The sequence below is a fragment of the Primulina huaijiensis genome, chromosome 11 (assembly GCF_012295235.1).
Source record: "Primulina huaijiensis isolate GDHJ02 chromosome 11, ASM1229523v2, whole genome shotgun sequence".
Lineage (NCBI taxonomy): Eukaryota > Viridiplantae > Streptophyta > Magnoliopsida > Lamiales > Gesneriaceae > Primulina > Primulina huaijiensis.
The window spans coordinates 7,665,669-7,685,637 of record NC_133316.1 but is presented as its reverse complement, the minus strand read 5'-3'; the positions used below and the strand labels follow the sequence as shown (position 1 = coordinate 7,685,637).

General features: G+C 35.6%; 1 pseudogene; it reads right to left on the bottom strand.

Moving 5' to 3' along the window:
• Positions 1-401: 401 nt before the first annotated feature.
• The window catches only part of LOC140988253 (calmodulin-binding transcription activator 6-like), a 32,035-nt pseudogene continuing 12,467 nt past the window's right edge, over positions 402-19,969 (bottom strand).

Sequence of the window (19,969 nt, the reverse complement as noted above, 5' to 3'; positions counted from 1 at the left end):
TTCATATATTTCATTAAAACATTTATTAAAAAAATAAAGGAAACCCATGAATTAATGTTGAAATTAAAAAGCGGATGCTAAATCAAGTATTAAATGTGTTTTTAGCTTAAACAAGATGACACCAGTTAAATGAGTGTGTATTTTGGAAGACAAATTGGTAAAAGATTCTGCTTCATGTTCATGTAGAGGTCGGTTTGCTTCACCTTTATAAGAAAAACCACAGATTAACTCTTATTGGTAACGATTTAGTAATACATGTGCAACATCAATCATATTTTTCCCAAGCTATTCTTATTCTAGAATAAGATGAGTTCTAAAGCACATAGGGATTTTCCAAGAACCTGAAACACCAGAGAACGAAAGAGAAAAAGATGAAAGCAGTAAACACCATGTATTTATACTTGGGCGTGATCAAGATAGGTCCAACCTTGGTCTAGAAATTTACAAGCATACACACACTATGTTAGCATCACATACCTCCGTGTATTTGTTTCTTTCTAATCATTTTGCTGTATCAAAATCTAAGGGGGCAGTTGTGGATCAGTCCCTTACATGTCCCAAGTCTAAATCAGGATGGAGAAGTTCTTCGAATTGCAGCTATACAAGACAAGACAGCAGGTTAGTCGATTGTGGGAATTAATATTGCATAATAATAACAGACACAAATATTAATCTACCGATGCGTCTTTATGTGCTAACTTCATCCTTCTATAATCTTCTTGTGCTTTCTTGGAGCGAAACATTGTCTGGACCCTTATGACAGATCTCTCAACCCGATCCTCAGCTTGTTTCCTGCTGGCTTGGAAGAAGTCCTCTTCCACATCACCTTCTTGAGTTGGATCTATGAGGGTTTCATCAGATTGTATCTGAATTCCACGGATGCCTTTTCTCTTTAAGCGCCAACGGAGTATTGCTTTTTCAAGGACCCCAACTGACCAAACAATCTTGCGGTACTGTCGCCGGGATTGGAAACCGCGGAAAGCAGCCTGCATCGAATAAGAAACACTTTTCAGCGCAACACTTGATATAACCGAAGACTGCACAAAAATGCTACCATGTTTACTAGGGAATGGATAAATTAAAGGGCAAAACGAATTGAACTTTTTGTCCCGTTAAAGACTAACTTGGCAACCAGCAAACTCAACTCAGTCACGTTCTAAATCCACAAGGATCTCAATCCCATAGATGAAGCCCTCGTATTTAGTTCTACTTACTTGTATTTTAATAGCCTTCTGACGCTTGTTAAGGAAATCTTTTCGCATTTTGAAAGTACGGAATCTATATTGGATTCTAGCAGCAGCTGCCATCTTTTTGCGCCTATTATGATTACGGAAAGCATGTTGTATCTTCAATGCTGCAACTATGTTAAGTGCTTCTTCTTCGGGATTAGATGAATGGATTGATTTTGTTCTTACTTTGAGTGAATGCTCACTCAACGCAACCTGTATTCGTGCAGCTGCATCAGCAGCTGTCCTGTAAGCCGCAAGAGTTTCCTTCAGATTTAACTCATCCTCACTTAAATTTTCAGCGTTCACCATTCCACTTGTGGTAGGTTGTAATGACCCACTCACGTTTCCTGCCAATGTCATATCGTTAAACTGAGCTATTAAAGCCTTCTCAGCAAGATAAGCTGCCAAACCATCAAAACCATTTTTATAAGCAAGATCAGCAGCAGTGCATCCACCAGGGTTTTCTGGAGTTGGATCTGTGACTAAATTAGGCTTTGCCCCAGCAGATAAAAGGGTCGCTACCATTTTCTCCCTGAAAAAAATGATAAATTAATACATAAAGAATATGACGAATCAACCAAACAAATTAGTCACATACAAATTCCAACTATGTTGATACCCCCTCCTGTTGATCCCAATTGTTAAATGACGTTGAACAATTTCCTTACCACTCTAAGCTTGTATTTAGAAGTCTTAAACCATGAAAATTCACTTGAACCAAATCATAGGGATCCAACCCATCAAGTTACCAACACCGTGAAGCATAAACTACAACAAAACCTCAGGAGAGGATTAACATAGAGAAAAGGAAATATTCACAAATAGAGGAAACATTTCCGGACTACCTTCCATAATATGCAGCCCAATGTAGAGATGTCCAACCAAATTTGTCCCTATAATCCAATGATAAGCTAGAGCATGAAAACGAGTAAACTGCCCATGTGTAAGTAACCTAGAATGGCACACAAATGAATTACACCTTGACCATGCTTGTCACGTTCAGAAATTTTGCACCCTGCTACCATTTTTTCCAGCAACCACTCTTGCAGTCTGTTGCACAGAGCCAACTCAAACAAGCTATCTTTTGCCTGGGCAAAAGAAATTTTGGCACCTTCAACTATTTTGGTCAAAGACATCCAGCCATTGGAGACGTGTGAGGTTTTTTGAGCAAAAGCTTTGGCTTCCTTCAAGGCATTTTGTGACGGTTTAGCAGAAAACACACCAAGGTCATTTGATGATGAAAACAACAAATGAGCTAGCCTTAACTGAAATTTAAATTCTTCCCAATTAGCCCTGTCGTCAGAAAAAATCTCACGCTTGGGCACTAGGGGAGCTCGGAATTCAAAATTCAAAACTTGGCTGATGGGATTGTGGCCATCAAAGGTTAGATAAAGACTTACTACCCCAGGACTTTGAGGTGACATCATACATTGAATTACCCCATCTTGTATAACTCTCGCAGCCATAATAGAATCTCCACATGCAAGAAAGAGATCAGAATTTGTGCAGGATACTTGTCCATCTGTCAAACACCCAACAACTAAAATCTGCAAAACAATCATCAAGTCAACAAACCATCATTTGTTACAATAATCTACCACAAAACTTCGATGTAAAAGAAAGTCGATGACAATTACCAAAATTTTAGCAAAACATGGGTTTAAGAAATCCGAAGAAAACCATGTGTTAACTGTGCATGCAACAAGCAAAAAAGAAATTTTTTTTTGCTTACAATCCAAAAGAAAAGAGGAATGTAAACTTGTTCAGTGAATCTGACAATTTCAGTCCAGCAAGCTACTCAAGTTAAAAAAACAATTACAGTAATTGATATAGTTCATTCCATATTTTGTTTGAAACATATTCTCCATTCAGCAGCTTAGCCATTATTCTTGTCAAAGAAACTGAGTTTCATTTTTTGCTACTTCACCATTCATATGTGACTTGTCTTACTTCATCTAAAAACTTAGACGTAAACCTGTGCGTAAATATTCAATGAAAAACAAAGGCAAACATTATGTAAGAACAGTAAAAAGGAAATGACCTTCGTTTCTTCAGTTGACACGGCCCATGCAGGTGAGACCTCTGTTATGTCGAATATATTCCTGAATGAAGAAGTTTGTTGATTATCGGCCGCCCGAGATGTGAAAGGCTGGTTCACAGTCAATCTAGAATATTCCAGAGTTTGATCATCAGCAGATCCTGGAGAATCAGCAATGATATTGGTCATCCACCTTCCGAAACTATCCTGCACTTGCAAACCATCTTGTCCCGGCTCATCCAAACCAACACCTTCACCTAATGGCCCTAGTCCCTTAGTCTGTAAACTTACGATCTTTTCACGCCCAACATTCTGGTAAGGTTCACTGCTTGGAAAAGCGTAATTAATAGAGTTCCTCCAGGAAACTTGATCAAAAAAACTATTGGCAGAACTTTCTGGGGACAGTTTGTTGGTTGATATGGCATCACTCTGTTCACAGAAATGCGTATTGATGATTTACCAACAAAAGAAGGTGAATGATTATGTTAGATACCAAATTATGCAGAGGAAATAAACAAGAAGCAAATATCATGGGAGAAGATTTGAGGGCTGAATTATTGATTGATGCATTTAGAGACTAACCTCAGGAAATTAGTTCCTGATTTCAGGAGTAATAACATCTAGTGAAGTTATAAGAGAAAGGCATGCACAGAGTGGTGGTTCCTCTTTTTTTTTTTTTTGTCATAGCCCGTTATTTATTGTGGTTCACCATCCCTTTTGTAGCTCGAATCACTAAAATAAATTTATGTCTGGAATTGCATTTACCAAATCCTAATTTCTCTCAATTCTGATTCTGTTTTTCTTATATTTGGGAGTGGATCATATCAGCATCAGAATGTCTTGATTTGTTTGAACAAGATTCATTAAAAAACGTTATAAAAGGGACAAAAGGAGTAAATGTAATAGCGAAGAATGAACTAGCAAAGATACATCTACTTCTTGAAACTAAATAACAGAATATCAATTTGGCGATAAAAGAGTGGCCAAATAAGCAACTATAGAACCAACATAAGAATAGCAAATAACAAAACATTGGGGAATGCCAATATCAAAGCCAACACAGACTACACTCTTATATTTGCCAAAGAAAATTTTTAAATATTGTGCACACCAAGTCAAACATAGTGCATTAACATTGAAATAGCAATCGACCAAACAAGAGAAACCTCTACAGTACCATTTAAACATTTTAAGACAAAAATTTATTTCTATGGGAGTACTTGGCCTATCCTCACTTTCATTCTGATTAGTTAAAACCTCCTGTCAATGAAAATGAGGACCTATTCTTTTCTTACAGAATTAAATGGAGAAGTACACATATCTTTTTCATTCTTTTAAGGTATTCAAACAAACAAGGATTTCAATCTGTCACTGCGGACATGGAATTAAAAAGACAATTGTGATGGACTTGTTATTGGTGGGCCTGGATTCAAATAACCCAAGAGCGTTAGAAAGTCTAGAAAGAGGCAATAAATAAAGAGAGTTAATATTCATTCAGTTATTTTGTTTTGTGTTGAGTATTGTTACTAGCTTAAGCCAGGACTAGCATAGTGCTAGGTTTTGAGTACAGAGTTCATCTATGGGATACTTTCAAGTGTATTTGCAAATTATTTTACATTTTATAAATTTGTGGTTGTAACAATGGGTCAAACCTGTCAAACCTGCCAGATGTTAGAGTAGGTGGCTTGCGAACCAACTTGTGGCTCTGGTTTTTTGACTCTTAAGTAAAAACAATCTTTATTTTAATAATATTTTACGGTTTTATCTAATTATGACATTTACTTTATCTGTATACTCATGCAAACTACATAGATAAAGTTCTTGAATATACAATAGGCACCAGGAGGTCTGTCTCTTAACATAAGATCATGAAATTCATTAGGAAGCATACTGTATATTCTAAACTAGATTCTAGTCGATTCAACCGTCTCAAAAAAGGATAAAAATTGCTCGAGTTTGAGACTAACATCTGAGATGTAAACGCCATGTATCATTGGTAAGGGCACGGAGATGTACATTCATACAGATGGGTGATCATTTGATGATGCACTGAACAACCCTCCCTCGGACTTCCCAAGTGGTTATCATTTACCGAGTGGAATAGTCTGCGGTTATGGTTGTACACCATTAGTCTTTCGACCCGAGACAAAGTAGAGACTCTACGTACTAGCATGCACTTAGATCCGTTTACCAACTCCATTGAAGGTGATCAGGTGACGAGGTTACTTTTAGTTTCGAAATACGTAAAAGTCACATATCCTATGTGATCTAATGAGTTAATAGTGCAAGGAGGAATCTCTGGCAAGAGTAAGACATGTGCATTTTTATAAAAAGTGTTTACTCAGTTGCACATACCATGTCACTATTATTACTCAAAGATATATCACATCGTTATCGAATTCATCTGCTGTTCTCGATATGCCAATGGTTGCAGATTTGATCGGATATATAAGTTGAAAAGACCGTACTATATGATAATCATAACTTAAGTTTCTTACAGGAACTATAAGTAATACCTAAGGGATTATGGGGGACGGTGCTAATAGACACTCTTACCATGATCCGATGGGTGCAGTCAGACTTGAGTTATGACGTTCTTAATCAAGAGGATGAATAAAAAAATGTTGTTCTCAATCACATCAAGTTGTGAACCCACGACTAGCTGTATCCCTGAGTCACCGAGGGTCACACAAGTATTGTATTATGTGTTGTTGTTGAGATAGTCAAATTCAAAAAGTTGAATTTGGCGACTGTAGTTTGATGGAGAACAAATAGAATACTTATAAATAAGTTTCTAAGTTGACTCCATGTATTGGAATTTGTGGAATTTAGCTTAACTAATAATAAAGTGAAGAGAGTGGAACTGTCTATTTTAGTAAAGAAGTTTACAAAACTGACACCTATAAAAAAAAATGAATCAGTGGAAAGTCCTTCGAAATTTTCATTTTTCATTATGTGAACGAGATTTGTACTCTAGACACATCGACGATGTTTGATCGTCAATCGAGGTTATAATGAGTTCACAATTATTTATTTAGTAAATTTAAAATATATTAATTAAATAATGAATTAGTAGCCGTGACTAATATGCGCAAAATTCTCATTAAACATTCTAGAACAGTCTAGAATAGATTAATTAATTAATAAAGTACTGAAATAAAAGTTATTTAATTTAAATTTAAAGAATAAATAAAAATATATGTGTGTGTGTGTGTGTGTATTTATGTGTGTATATAAATTCTATTATTAAAAGTTGATAATAATTTAATTATGTATGGTATTTTAAGTAGTAGAAAATACATACATGAGAGTCTTTTGAAAAAATATCCTAAAAAATTGAGACTCTTGATTAGATCAGGGGGAGACTTTTAATATGTGTATACTCAATAGTTGAATAACACATAACTTTTACACAAATTTTGTCCACAAATTTCTCTCCCTTTTACAATTTCGGCCACCCCTATATTTAAGGGAAATATTTACGGTTGCCCTTCAACCACCACGCTGTAGACCTGACATTGCCGCACCGCCACCAGATTTCTAAAATTCCGGCGACCAATCTCGAAGCAAATTTCGTTTAGATCTCTAGTGCGATCTATACCAGAAACAAAATTTCTGATCGTGTACCTGATTAAGAGACTGAAGAAAGTTCATAAAGATTTACAAGAAAAGTTATTACCGCTTAAACACTGGGGTAATAGAAGTCGATGTTCTTAAACGCAAAGGTAAATTAAATCTAAACACCCTATGAATGGTTTACATCATATGACACCCAAGAAATGTTTTGAACGTCAAAACAAAAATTATTAAACTTCTGCTGCAGCTTGAGTGCGAGAAAACGGTACATCAAAATTGGTCTCAAAGTCAAGGTTTCTCCATCATATGATTAATTGTTGTTTATTGTTTAAATCGTGTGAAGTAATTTATTTCTAACAACGTTTGAATTTCCAGAAAATTGAAGCCCATAAAAATTTGTTGTTCAAAAAAAAATATTTTTGCGGCCAGGAATAGTTCTGGGCAGCTCATTACTGGGCAACCACTGCGCCAGTACGCCGACTGCCCAGTTTTATTTTTTTTTAAAAAAAATTAGATGAGCAAGGCTAGTGCTGCCCGAACTTTTAAAGCAAAGTAGAAGGGGCACGGCAGGGTACCCGAGATGGTCTCGGGCAGACCTTACCCCACAAGGTCTCTTTTTAGGGCCTCGGGCCAATTTTTTATTTTCAAAATATTTTGGTCAAATTGATATTTTATGAAAATTTAATCAAATTAACCTTTGAAAATAAATTTTGATAAAATTTATGAAATTTTCTTACAAAATAAATAATAAGAATTTGATTTTAATATTCTGCCTTACCCCACAAGGTCTCTTTTTAGGGCCTCGGGCCAATTTTTTATTTTCAAAATATTTTGGTCAAATTGATATTTTATGAAAATTTAATCAAATTAACCTTTGAAAATAAATTTTGATAAAATTTATGAAATTTTCTTACAAAATAAATAATTAGAATTTGATTTTAATATTTATAGTAAAACATGTTTTACAAGAAATTTAATGATAAATGAATTGATTGAAGTTAGATAAAGGTGTTTATTTACTTATTAATCTATTTCTAATTATGACAATTAGTGATAAAGTTACAAAATACATGATTTGTTGATAATATTTGATATTATGGTTTTAATATAATATTTGATATTATATAGAAAATGGATTATGTTATGATATTTTACATGTTGTGTTTTAAATTATCTGATAATTATTTAAAGTAAGCTTGGTTTAAGGCTCATTCTCGCCCCTTACAATTTGTACCCCAATGTGCAATGAAAATTTAATGTAAATATTAGATTTAGTGGAAAATCCAGATTTGAAAATGGTGATCTTAGATCCTCAAAAATTTTGAAGATCAATTTTTGATCCATATAGATGTGCGTGGCCCTGTCACGACCAGCCCACCACCAGCCAATGTCGAGCCCAACCCAACTTCTTCAAAAGATATTGTTTATCAAAGACACACTCATGGGAAGTACAAGGAGGTAGATTAGATCATAGGATTCTAGATTTATCTTGTTATTAAATTCCTTAAATAAGAGCTTATCTCAAGTAGTTAGGAAGATATCATCTAGCAAGAAATCATTCGGATTAGATAGGGTTTTTATCTTAATTAGTTAGGAAGGTATCATTGGTAAACAAGATCTTCATTCAAAAACAAAGGTAGTAAATCTTCGTCCAGATGCTTAGATTTATTGCATATGGATCTCTTTGGTCCTATACCAGTCGTGAGTTTAGGGGGAATGAAATATACCTTGGTAATTGTTGATATTTCAAGAATTACTTGGATTATTATTCTCAGATCAAAAAAACCAAACTACTGCACAACTGATTAAGCTTTTAAAAAGATTATTACATGAAAAATAAGTTGAATTGACAGAATAAGGTCTGATCGAGGGACTGAATTTGTCAATCAAAATATTTCTTAACTTTTAGAAAATACTGGAATTAATCATGAGTTCTCAGCAGCTAGAACACCGCAGCAAAACGATGTAGCTGAAAGAAGAAATCAGACTCTTAAAGAAGCAGCTAGAACAACGTTTGCTGATTTCGGTATATCTCAAAGATTTTGGGCAGAAGCAGTAAACACTACATGTTATACTCAGAACAGATCAATGATTAAAAAAAATCTTTTGAAAACACCGTATGAGATCTGGCGTGGACAGAAAAGTGTGGTGTCCTACTGCAAAATATTTGGCTGTAGACGTTTTATTCATAATTATGCCAAAAATCATCTGAAAACATTCGATGCTAAATCTCCTGAAGGAATATTTATGAGTTATTCATCAGTTAGCAAGGCTTATAGAGTATTTAATAAATGTACTTTAAATGTAGAAGAGTCAACTCATGTTATATTTGATGAATCTGCACTAACTGATAAGCCAACTGATCCAGTTGAGCTAACTGACCGCTTTACAGAAATCAGTTTAGAGGATGATAGTGAAGAAGATGTTCACTTCAATCGAAACATCCTTCAAACGCCAGAACCAGAAATAATGGATCAAACAGCTGAACAGGATGTTGTTCCTAACAATCAGTTAGTACGACAACTCGATGACAATCAGTTACCAACTGAAACAACTGCAACTGAAACTGAAAGAAATGTTCAGTTACAAACTGAATCAGTTGCTGAAATCGATCCAAACTACATATGGAAGAAATCACATCCACAAGAATTGGTGATAGGTAATCCATCTGATCCGGTAAGAACAAGAAATCAAATATTCAATTTATTTGTACATTCAGCATTTGTTTCTCAATTTGAACTAAAGAAAACAAATAAATCTCTAAATGATCCTAACTGGATAAATGCTATGCAAGAAGAGCTGAATCAGTTTACCCATAACAATCTCTGGACTTTAGTTCCAAGATCACTTCAAAATCTATTATAAGTACAAAATGGGTCTACATGAACAAACTGAAGGAAGATGGTTCAGTTGTGCGCAACAAAGCTAAATTGGTAGCACAAGGATATAAGTAAAAAGAAGGAATTGATTATGATGAGACATATGCACCAGTTGCACGACTGGAAGCAATAAGAATTTTCCTTGCATATGCCTCCTTCAAAGATTTCAAAGCATACCAGATGGATGTCAAAAGTGCATTCCTAAATGGTCAGCTACAGGAAAAAGTCTATGTTGAACAACCACCAGGTTCTGGAAATCATTCCTGATCATGTTTATCATTTGAACAAAGCATTGTATGGTCTCAAACAGCTCTCAGAGCTTGGTATGAGACATTATCAAAATTCTTAACTGATCATGACTTTACAATTGGAACAATTGATAAAACTTTGTTCAAATTTACAAAAGAAAATCATATTTTACTCATGCAAATTTATGTTGATGATATTATTTTTGGGTCAACTAACCCCAAATTGTGCGAGAAATTTGCTAAGTTAATGTAGGATAAATTCGAGATGAACATGATGGGTGAACTGACATTTTTTCTTGGTCTGCAAGTGAAGCAACTAGAAACTGGTATATTTATTAGTCAAACTAAATACACGAAGGAACTGCTTAAGAAGTTTGGCATGGAAACATGTTCAGCTGCAAGTACTCCCATGAGTTTATCAATCAAATTAGATAAAGATGAAGGGGGAATATCAGTTGAGACGGCCCTTTACAGAGGTTTAATAGGTTCTTTACTTTACCTAACTGCTAGTTGTTCTGATATTGTATTTGCTGTTTGCATGTGTACTAAATTTCAAGCTGATCCTAAATAATCGCATTATTCATCTGCCAAACGCATATTGAAATATCTAAAAGGCACACAAAATGTGGGCTTATGGTATGCTAAGGACTTGTCTTTCAATTTAGTTGGCTATTCAGATGCAGATTATGCAGGATTTAAACTTGATCGTAAAAGCTCCAGTAAATCAAGTCGGTCTCTAGGAGACAGACTGATTTCTTGGTTCAGCAAGAATCAAACATCAATAGCAACTTCCACAACTAACGCAGAATATCTAGCTACTGGAAGCTGTTGTGCTCAACTGATCTGGATTCAGCAACAACTGAAAGATTATAGAGTCATTGCAGAAGAATCACCAATCTTTTGTGACAATACAAACACCATTGTTATTACATATAATCCAGTTCTTCACTCCATGACTAAACATATTGATGTCAGACATCACTTCATCAGAGATCATGCCACTTATTTCCTCGTGGCAACCTGTCCTTTATCTCTGAAGGACTTCAGTTCCTGGATCTTTATCCAGGTAGATAATGTCTTTTCAAAGACAAAATCTTCTATCTTGAGCTTCCGAGATGCTTCAATGGCAACTTGAACTCCCCAGCAAGGTCTGGTTATTGCGAACTACTAGCTACATCCATCTGCTGATTGCCTTGTATCATCTGCTGAATTCTTCAAGTGATTTTATGTCTAACTAAGTCGTTCTTATTTATAGACTGCAACCAATATGAAGAGGCGCAATTACTATTCTTGACAGGAGAATATGAAGAGACTTCTGTCACAAACAACGATTCATTTTCCAAGGATAAGATTATTTAATATATAATGCACCCATTTACGGGGAATGTCGAGTTAAAATCAGTTCACTGATAAGACAACTATCAGTTACAACTATCAGTTGGTCTTAAACTGTACAGATTTAGTTTCCAACTGATCATTCACTTCTAGATCTAACTGATCTTATCATATACGTTAACAGATCAATGATTCAGTTGAAATTCCATACTAAATATTGTGACTTTCAAAATATTTTATTTTCAATAATTATATGAATTACACGTATTTTTATTTAAATAAATCTCGGATTGCCACTTGTCTCAAAAAATTTGAAAAGTCACAAACAAAAAATATTTGTGCCGCCTCCATTCAGCTCACTTTACTCTCTCTCTCTCAAACATTCGAAATCTCAGAGCAATCTTTTTGCAGGATAATCAACACAGATGGCAAGCCAAATTCCAGCTTTCCTTCTCAATGCTATGGCTATTGACTTCGATTCAGTCCTCTCTATTTCCGACGAGGTAGTAAGGAGTGTATTTCAGAAGTTCGACTCTGCGGGATTAAGGAAATTCTGAGGGTTGGCGACCCAAGAAATTTATCCAAAAAAAATCCAAGAGATTTATGCTCAAAGCACTATTTCTGATGACGGCAAAATTGTTATGACCATCAATAATAAGACACTGATCGTGAATGAAGACTATTTCAGCAATCTCTTCCAACTGCCAACTGATGGCTTATCTCACTTCTCTGAGATAAAGACATCTGATATTGAGGAGATGCAGACTCTATTGTCTGCTGATGGGAGAAAGATCAAGGTGTCTGATCCCAAGAAAGAGCTGAAGCCAGAGATACAATTGCTGGCAGATATCGTCGCTAAGGCAGGCTCATTTGCTGCCCTCACCCTTGAAAAATTTCAAGCTATGACAGCAATAATGACCGACAGAAGATTGAACTGGTCTACCATTATCTTCAATATTTTGAAAAATATGGTTCAATCTTCAAAGCAGTCGAATGGTTACGCTTTGCCGCTCAGCTACTTGCAGAAAAATTCTGGTCTGATGGATGATTCAACTGAGAAGTCATCCAAGTTCAAGGTGTTCAATTCCAAAAAATTTTAGCCATCAAAGACAAAGCTGGACATTTCACCAAAGAAGTTCATCAAAATCAAAAAGGAGATTGGGATGATGGCAGCTCCCAAATCGGTGAAGAAGGCCAAAACCAAAGATTTGGCAAAGAAACTGACAATCAAGAGGAACTGATTGTTAGTGATACTGAATCGGAAAAAACACCATCTCCGAAAATTGTAAAGAAGCCAAGGTCTAAGAAGACCAAATCAGTTGTTGCTGAAGTCATCCCAGCTGAAAGGCTAATGCCAACTGGAGCTGAACCACCCTTAACTGCTATACCTATTCGGGAAGTTCTAGATGCGCAATCCACTGAAGAGACTCATCGGGAGAAACCAACTGATCCTTCAATGAAGATAGTCACCGAATCTGGTGAAAAATTTAAACTTGTTGGAGTTCAAGCACCACTTAAAACTATTGCCAGACCAACTGTATTGCTAATTGCTCGACCAAAAGGCGTGGTGATACGTGACACAGTGGATGCGACGATCACAGGGCTAAGCATCTCTCATGCCCTAACTGATCCCAAAGGCAAGGGCAAGATGATTGAAGAGCCCGGGTCAACTAACCCGATTCAGACTCATATTAATCTCATCTGGAATGAAATAAATGAGTTTGCTGAATCGAGGTTGGAAAATTTTGATGATTGGGTCAGATTCCGGCTGAAGTGTTTGCCAGGCGATTGAAGAAGAAATCAGCTTTAAAGGAATTCATCGCTAGGCGATTGAAGAAGAAATCAGTTTTAAAGGAATTCATCGCTCTGGAAACAATGGTCCTGAAGACAGTAAAAGCTGTCACTATTGCTCAGGCACTAGAGAGGAGACCTTATTTCTTTGATCTGATGCGCGTGAAGAAGCTGGCTGAATCAATAGCTCAGCTGAAGTTGAATTATGATCCGATCAGTCCAACTGCTAACGATGACAGAGCAGTTTTCCAGCAGCTGGACTCAGATCTATTATCTTTGCAAATGAAGATCAAAGCTTGGGAAATTGATTAACAATTGTATATACCAGTTGATTCCCAAAGCCCAACATCGGTGGAGCAGGCTCAGCCATCTGGAGTTCAATCAGAGCCATCCAAGGAAGCAGTTACTGAACAGAGCTCTGAGCAAGTGATTGTACCTATCCCTCAGGGTGATCAACCATCATCATCCCCTGCTCCACCAAAATCTCCTACGGTTAGTCTTCAACTGTACACAAGACGCTGAGTTGTGACTGGCCAATGTTGATGAAGTTATCCAATCAGTTGCCACTGACATCCAGCTGAGTTTTGAAACTAATAAACCAACTGAGACAGTTGAAGACCAGAGCTTATTAGAACAACAAGCCTCGGAGGCTATGTTGGAAAATATTGAAGAAATGGCTCAGTCAATTGTCATGACTGACCAACAAAATAAAGCTGAAACGGCCCAGTTGCACTCTGAACCAGAAGCCAATTTGCAGGTGTTAACTGATGTGCCATCCAGCTCCACTGCTGCCCAACCCTCTACCTCAGTTCAAGACCCTCAGACGGAAGCAGTTGAAGAAATTGCCACAGAACTAAATCATTCTGAGACTGAATTACAAAAATTAGCCATGGTCATTTTCGGTGAAGAAGACAAGGGCAAAGCTCCAGCTACATCCGAAGTCTTATCTCCTGAAATACCTATAGCTACTGACCTTATGCTCAAAGAAATTCAGTCTGGTTTGCACAATCTTATCTCAACTGTCTCCGATATGAAGTCAACAAAGCTGCTTTACACACTGAAAATCGATTCTATGAAGGAAAATACAATGAAGAACCTCCAGCAGGTTCGAAAAGATATCACTTCACTACTTCTCCTTCTAGATCAGCTGAAAAAGGACAGAATGATAGTTTCAGCTCTTTTTCAAACCCAAGACATGCTTGTTCAACGAATTGACTTCGTACAAACAAGTATGGCAAGGCGCATGGATTTGATGCAGGAACAGATGTTGAATGTCATATCACTAGTCAGCTCTGAAGTCCGTATTCTATCGGCTCGTGTTGGTGTTGACAAAAAGGGGGAAGAAGAGCAGCAGCAGCAAATAAAAAAAAGACCAAGTCAACCAACTTATCAAGAACCTGCTGACAAAAAAGCAAAAAAATAAAGAGCAGCAGATATCAGTTAGAAGACGGTCTTTATTTTTTTATTCTTTGATTTGTACGAATCTGTACAGTGGAAGAACATTTTTCACAAATATCAGTTAGAAGACAATTCCTTCACTCTTTCATTCTTTGTACGAATTTGTACATTGAAAGATTATTTACAATGAAATATTATTTTATTTACAAAAGTTCAGTTTGTATCAGTTCTTGAATTCTATGTTTTGTCAAACACTAAAAAAGAGGAAATTGTTGGAATCAAAATTTCGGAGTTTGACAAATTAAGTGATTGAAGATTGCAGAACTGATCAGTTTAACTTAACCTACTCAAACTGAAAACACCCGAACTGATAATTAATGTGTTAAATAATCAAAAGCAATTGAACTGATCAAAGCCAACTGAATATATGAAGACAACTGAACTATCAGTTAAGAGAGCTCATTTATACAGTCAGCACAACTAATCGGCTATATACTCAACTGATAATCAGTTGAACACGTCATCAGCTGAAGTGTATCCAACAACCAACAATTTGTACATAGTAGACTGTAACATGTAGTGGGAGCGCCGCATATCAGAACGCTCACGTGTACTATTGTCAGAAAAATGTTGACACGTTCAGAAAGGACAAATCAACTGATATAAATCATTCAAATGCATTCAATATTACCGTTGGAAGCAAAGCCTATGAATAGCCGAAACGTTCAGCTGAGAAAACAACTTTTGCGCGCACAGTTATTCTAAGTGAAATTTTTGAACTCAAGCATTCAGAATCAGTTACGAAAAAAGCTCACGCTTATCAGATATATTTATAGCTTTCAGGCTATTTATTGAGCAAAAGCACTAGCACATTTTTGTTGTATTCGATCTTTTAAGATCAGTTGTGCTAAGAAATTCTATCAGTTGTTTACTGATAAAGTTGTAAAGATACTTATAGTTTCAGTTTGGCAGTGGGTTATTACAGTTTCTGTAATTAATCAAAGTCTTTTAGTAAATTCTTATCCTTGTGATGGAAGGGGTAACGTAGGAGCGTTTGAAGTCTCCGAACATCCGTAAAATCTCAGTGTTCTTGTTTAAATTATTTTGAGTATTCAATTTGTCAGTCAGTTTGTTTCCGCGCTATATTAGTTAACTGATTGACATCGACAACAAGATTGTTGAATTTAGTTTATCACTAAACTAACTCATTTCATCGAAAAAGATTTGAAAATTTTAAATTGTTTATTCAACCCCCCTTCTAAATCTCTGCCTATGCCTTTCGTCGCTTTAAAAAAGTGGGTTGATATTTTGTAAGTAAATAAAAATTAACTCGAGCGCAACCAATTTTGACCTATTGTCACTCATTTAAGCAAGACTTTTTTATCATAAAGTTCAAAAGTCTTCTATGCAAACTTGTAAGTAATCTTCCCCCTATAATGATCATTATAATGATGATATAGTTGTGGATGAAGAAAAAGAATTTGATGATTTAGATAATATTATAATCTTATATGCTAACTTTTGCTCTAATTTCTTCTACACTCATGACTCAATGATCATTATAATGATGATATAATTGAGGATGATGAAAAAAGAATTTGATGATTTAGATGATATTATAATCCTCTATGCTAACTTTTACTTTAATTTCTTCTACACTCATGACTCACCATTGTTTTGGAAAATGATGATGAAGATATAATTGAGGAGGATGAACAGAAATTTGATGGTATGGATATTTGAATTTTATTAAAAAATATGATGATTTAGATATTTGAAGTTTTTTCTAATATAATATGAATTGATGACTTATTAAAGAATTTAACTGATTAAAGATTTTTTCCTGGCTATGATTTACGCTACATTATCTATTAATGAATTTTTATTCAAAATGTTTGCTATTTTTGTGAAAAATATTTAATTTATGTAATATTATAATATAAATCACTTTATATATATTGAATTTTAAAATTTATTCCAAATGCATTTTCCTCCAAGTATAAATGGATTATCAAAAGAAAAGGTGGTGAATAAGGTTGACGGCTCTTTCCAGAGGATCGAAAAAGAACTTGGAGAAGTTAATCCAGTGATAATAAAGTCGATTATAGGAAAGTTGTGGAGCAATGATTCTTGTTAAATGACCACGCAAGACTCAGAGAATGTGGAGTTGAGGTATTTCTCTAGCAGCTTTATTGTCCTAGAAGCACGTTTTGGGAAGAATAAGCTTCACGATTTTTACTCGAAGTTGCAGGAATTTAACAACGAGTTCTTCGATCTTGGTTTTGAGGTTATTGTCTTCGATGTTGGCTGGAGGGAAGCGGGATTCCTAGAAGATCAAGTTTGAAGACTCGGCCTTGAGGACAAGACTGATTTAGAATACGGTGGTATTGTTATGGACCTGCTATTGCTTGGCCTAGATCTAAATATCCCAAGAGTGTTACAAAGTCTAAAAAGAGGGCAATAAATAAACATGTGAGGAAGGAGAATTGATATTCATTCGGTTATTTTATTTTGTGTAGAATATTGATACTAGCTTAGGCTAGGACTAGCATAGTGCTAGGGTTTGTGTACAGAGTTCATCGCTGGGATACTTTCAAATGTATTTGCAGATTATTTTCAGTTCAAGAATTTGTGGTTGTTTTCAGTTCATGAATTTGTGGTTGTAACACAATGCACTAAGAACACACACCTTATTAGCACATTAATTGAAAAAATAAACTCCATTTAGAAGAGAAATTGAATCGCCAGCTCCACTTACATTAATTATAAAACTCTTTGTCTCGTATTCATTGGTCAGCTCAAAACCAGCAGCTTTTCCTGCAGCCAGAAAATTGCAACCACCAAAACAGAAGATAAACAGCAGTTCTTTCAAAACCGAACTTTTATATTGAACACTTCAAATATAATAAGTCTGCACCTTCTGGCAGAGCTAGTGTATTGCGGGAATGATCTGGCAGCAAAAGATCATCCCATTCAAGAGTATTTATCTCAAGAAGTCTCTGTTCATGATTTTTCATGGTCTGACTGTCACGAAACTCTGGGAAAAAAAAAAAAGATAGCACTCAATACCAGCTATTTTCCAACAACAAATTCAGGAAATGCTATAATCTGTCAGGGAATTGAGTGAAAATGAGAGGCCTCAGCCCATTATCAAATCTGTGTATTCTAGAAGGCCCAAAGGAGATGCACATGCACACTAAACACAAATTCAGAAGGGGAAAGAGAAATAAAGAGGGAAGGAGCAGTAGGAACTTAGTTAGGGAGTGCTTTCAACACGGACTAAAATGTGCAGTAGAGAGTTAGTTAGGTAGTGCTTTCAACACGGATTAAAATGTGATTATTGTTAGAGTAGATGCCCTGCAAGTCAACTGTTGACTAGGGATTTTATTGACTCAGTTGTAAAGAACAATCTTTATTTTAATATAATTCATTATTTCATGGTTTGTTATTTCTTTATCTGTATACCCATGATTTCAAACATAGATAAAGACCTTGATTATACTTTAATACAAATGAATCGTAATTCGATGTTGAAACTCATTTGTAAACACTGTATGATCTAAATTCGTTCCTAGTCGATTCAGCCGCCTAAAACGTGGATAAAGGTCGCTTGAGCTCGAGACTAGCATCTGTGATGTTGTGTACTGCGTTTCTTGGTAAGGGCATAGAGATGTCCAAACATACAGATGGGTAGTCATATGATGATTATACCGAACAACCCTCCCTCGGACTTTCCAAGTGGTTATCATTCATCGAGAGGATAAGTCCGTGGTTATGATTGTACACCATTAGTCCTTACGACCCGGGACAACACTGAGGCTCTATATGCTAGGGCTGTGCTTTGACTCGTTTACCGACTCCAGGAGAGTCATCAGGTGGCGAGGTTGGGTATAGTTGCGACACATATAGGAGCCAGTGCATTGTAGTCGGGGATTCACCGCTCACCTACGGGTGTGGATATCCTATGTGATCTAATGTAATAATAGTGCATGGAATCTCTGGCCAGAGTATGAGATGTACATTGAAGAAGGAGTTCTCCAATAGTACACGCGATGCCACTGTTATAGTTATCACATAGTTATCGAATTAATATGCAACCCTCGATGAACCAATGGTTGCAGATTCGATCGGGATATATGAGATGAAGGGACCGTACTGTACGTTAATCATAATCGACTGGTTCTTGCAGGCACTATCAGTGATACCTAGGGGATCATGGGGCGATGCTACTAGACGCTCTTACCATGATCCGATGGGTGCAATCAGAAATGAGTTCTGACATTCTTAATCAAGGTGTTGATGAAAAGAATGGGGCTAAATAGGGTAAGCCCGAATAAAGGATTATGTCCTGAATCACAAAGAGTTGTGAACCCACGGCTAGCTGTATCCCTGAACCATTGAGGGTCACACAAGTACTGGATTGTTTGTTCCCGTTGAGAGAATAAATTCAAGAAGTTGAATTTATGTTATATAGTAAATTCAAGGAGTTGAATTTATGATAATTAAATTTTGAGAGAATAAATTCAAGTAGTTGAATTTATAAAATTTGAGAATTTAATTTATTAAACTCAAATGTTGGGTTTATTAAATATTGAATTTTAGAGGTGATAAAAATTCAAGAAGTTGAATTTATAATTTAAATAATAAATTCAAATGTTGAATTTATAATGTATTTAATTTATTAAGCTCAAAAGTTGAGTTGATTAATTAATAAATTAAATATGGTGGATAATGTGTTTAATGGGCTTGTAGGGGTACAAGTCCAACATATTAAATAATTAAAGTTTTAATGGACTTTGATTAAATTAATTAAACTAGTTGGACTAGCCCAATTAATTAAATCAAGCCCATTAATGTTAATTATGTAATTAGGGTTTAAGTTAATTATAAATAACACAAAAAAAATTGAAAACCCTACACCACCACCTACCACCTCAAGAATTTTGTGACTCCCACTTTCAAAAGAAAAAAAAAAATTGGCCTCTTTGTTTTTTTTCTTTCCAAGGTTGAGCCGCCTCTCGTTTTAGTCTCCAACGTAAAATCTCATCCAAATTTTCTAGTGCAATTTGGAAGAGGAACATACCATCCAGTCGTGGACTTGATAGGAGGATTTCATCGAAGAAAGTTCGTAGGGAATCAACAAGAGCTAATCCGTTTATACCGGATTAGTTGGAGTCCAGTGATTTAATTCACAAAGGTATAATTCTTTAAACATCCTATGCATGTTTAATTCCTGAAAACCATACGAGTGTCCAAAAGAATTATTTTGTTTTCAAAATAAAATAAAAATATTAAACTTCCGCTGCGTTTGGGCACGTAGAAAACCGAGATCCAACAGTGGTATCAGAGCCAAGGTTTTTCTAGATCGTATGGTTTTGATATTGAATAATTTATTTCTAACCACACAAGAAAATTTTTTAGAAAATTATGGCACCATGAAAATTTATTTTTCCAGATTTTCGAAAAAAAAAAAAA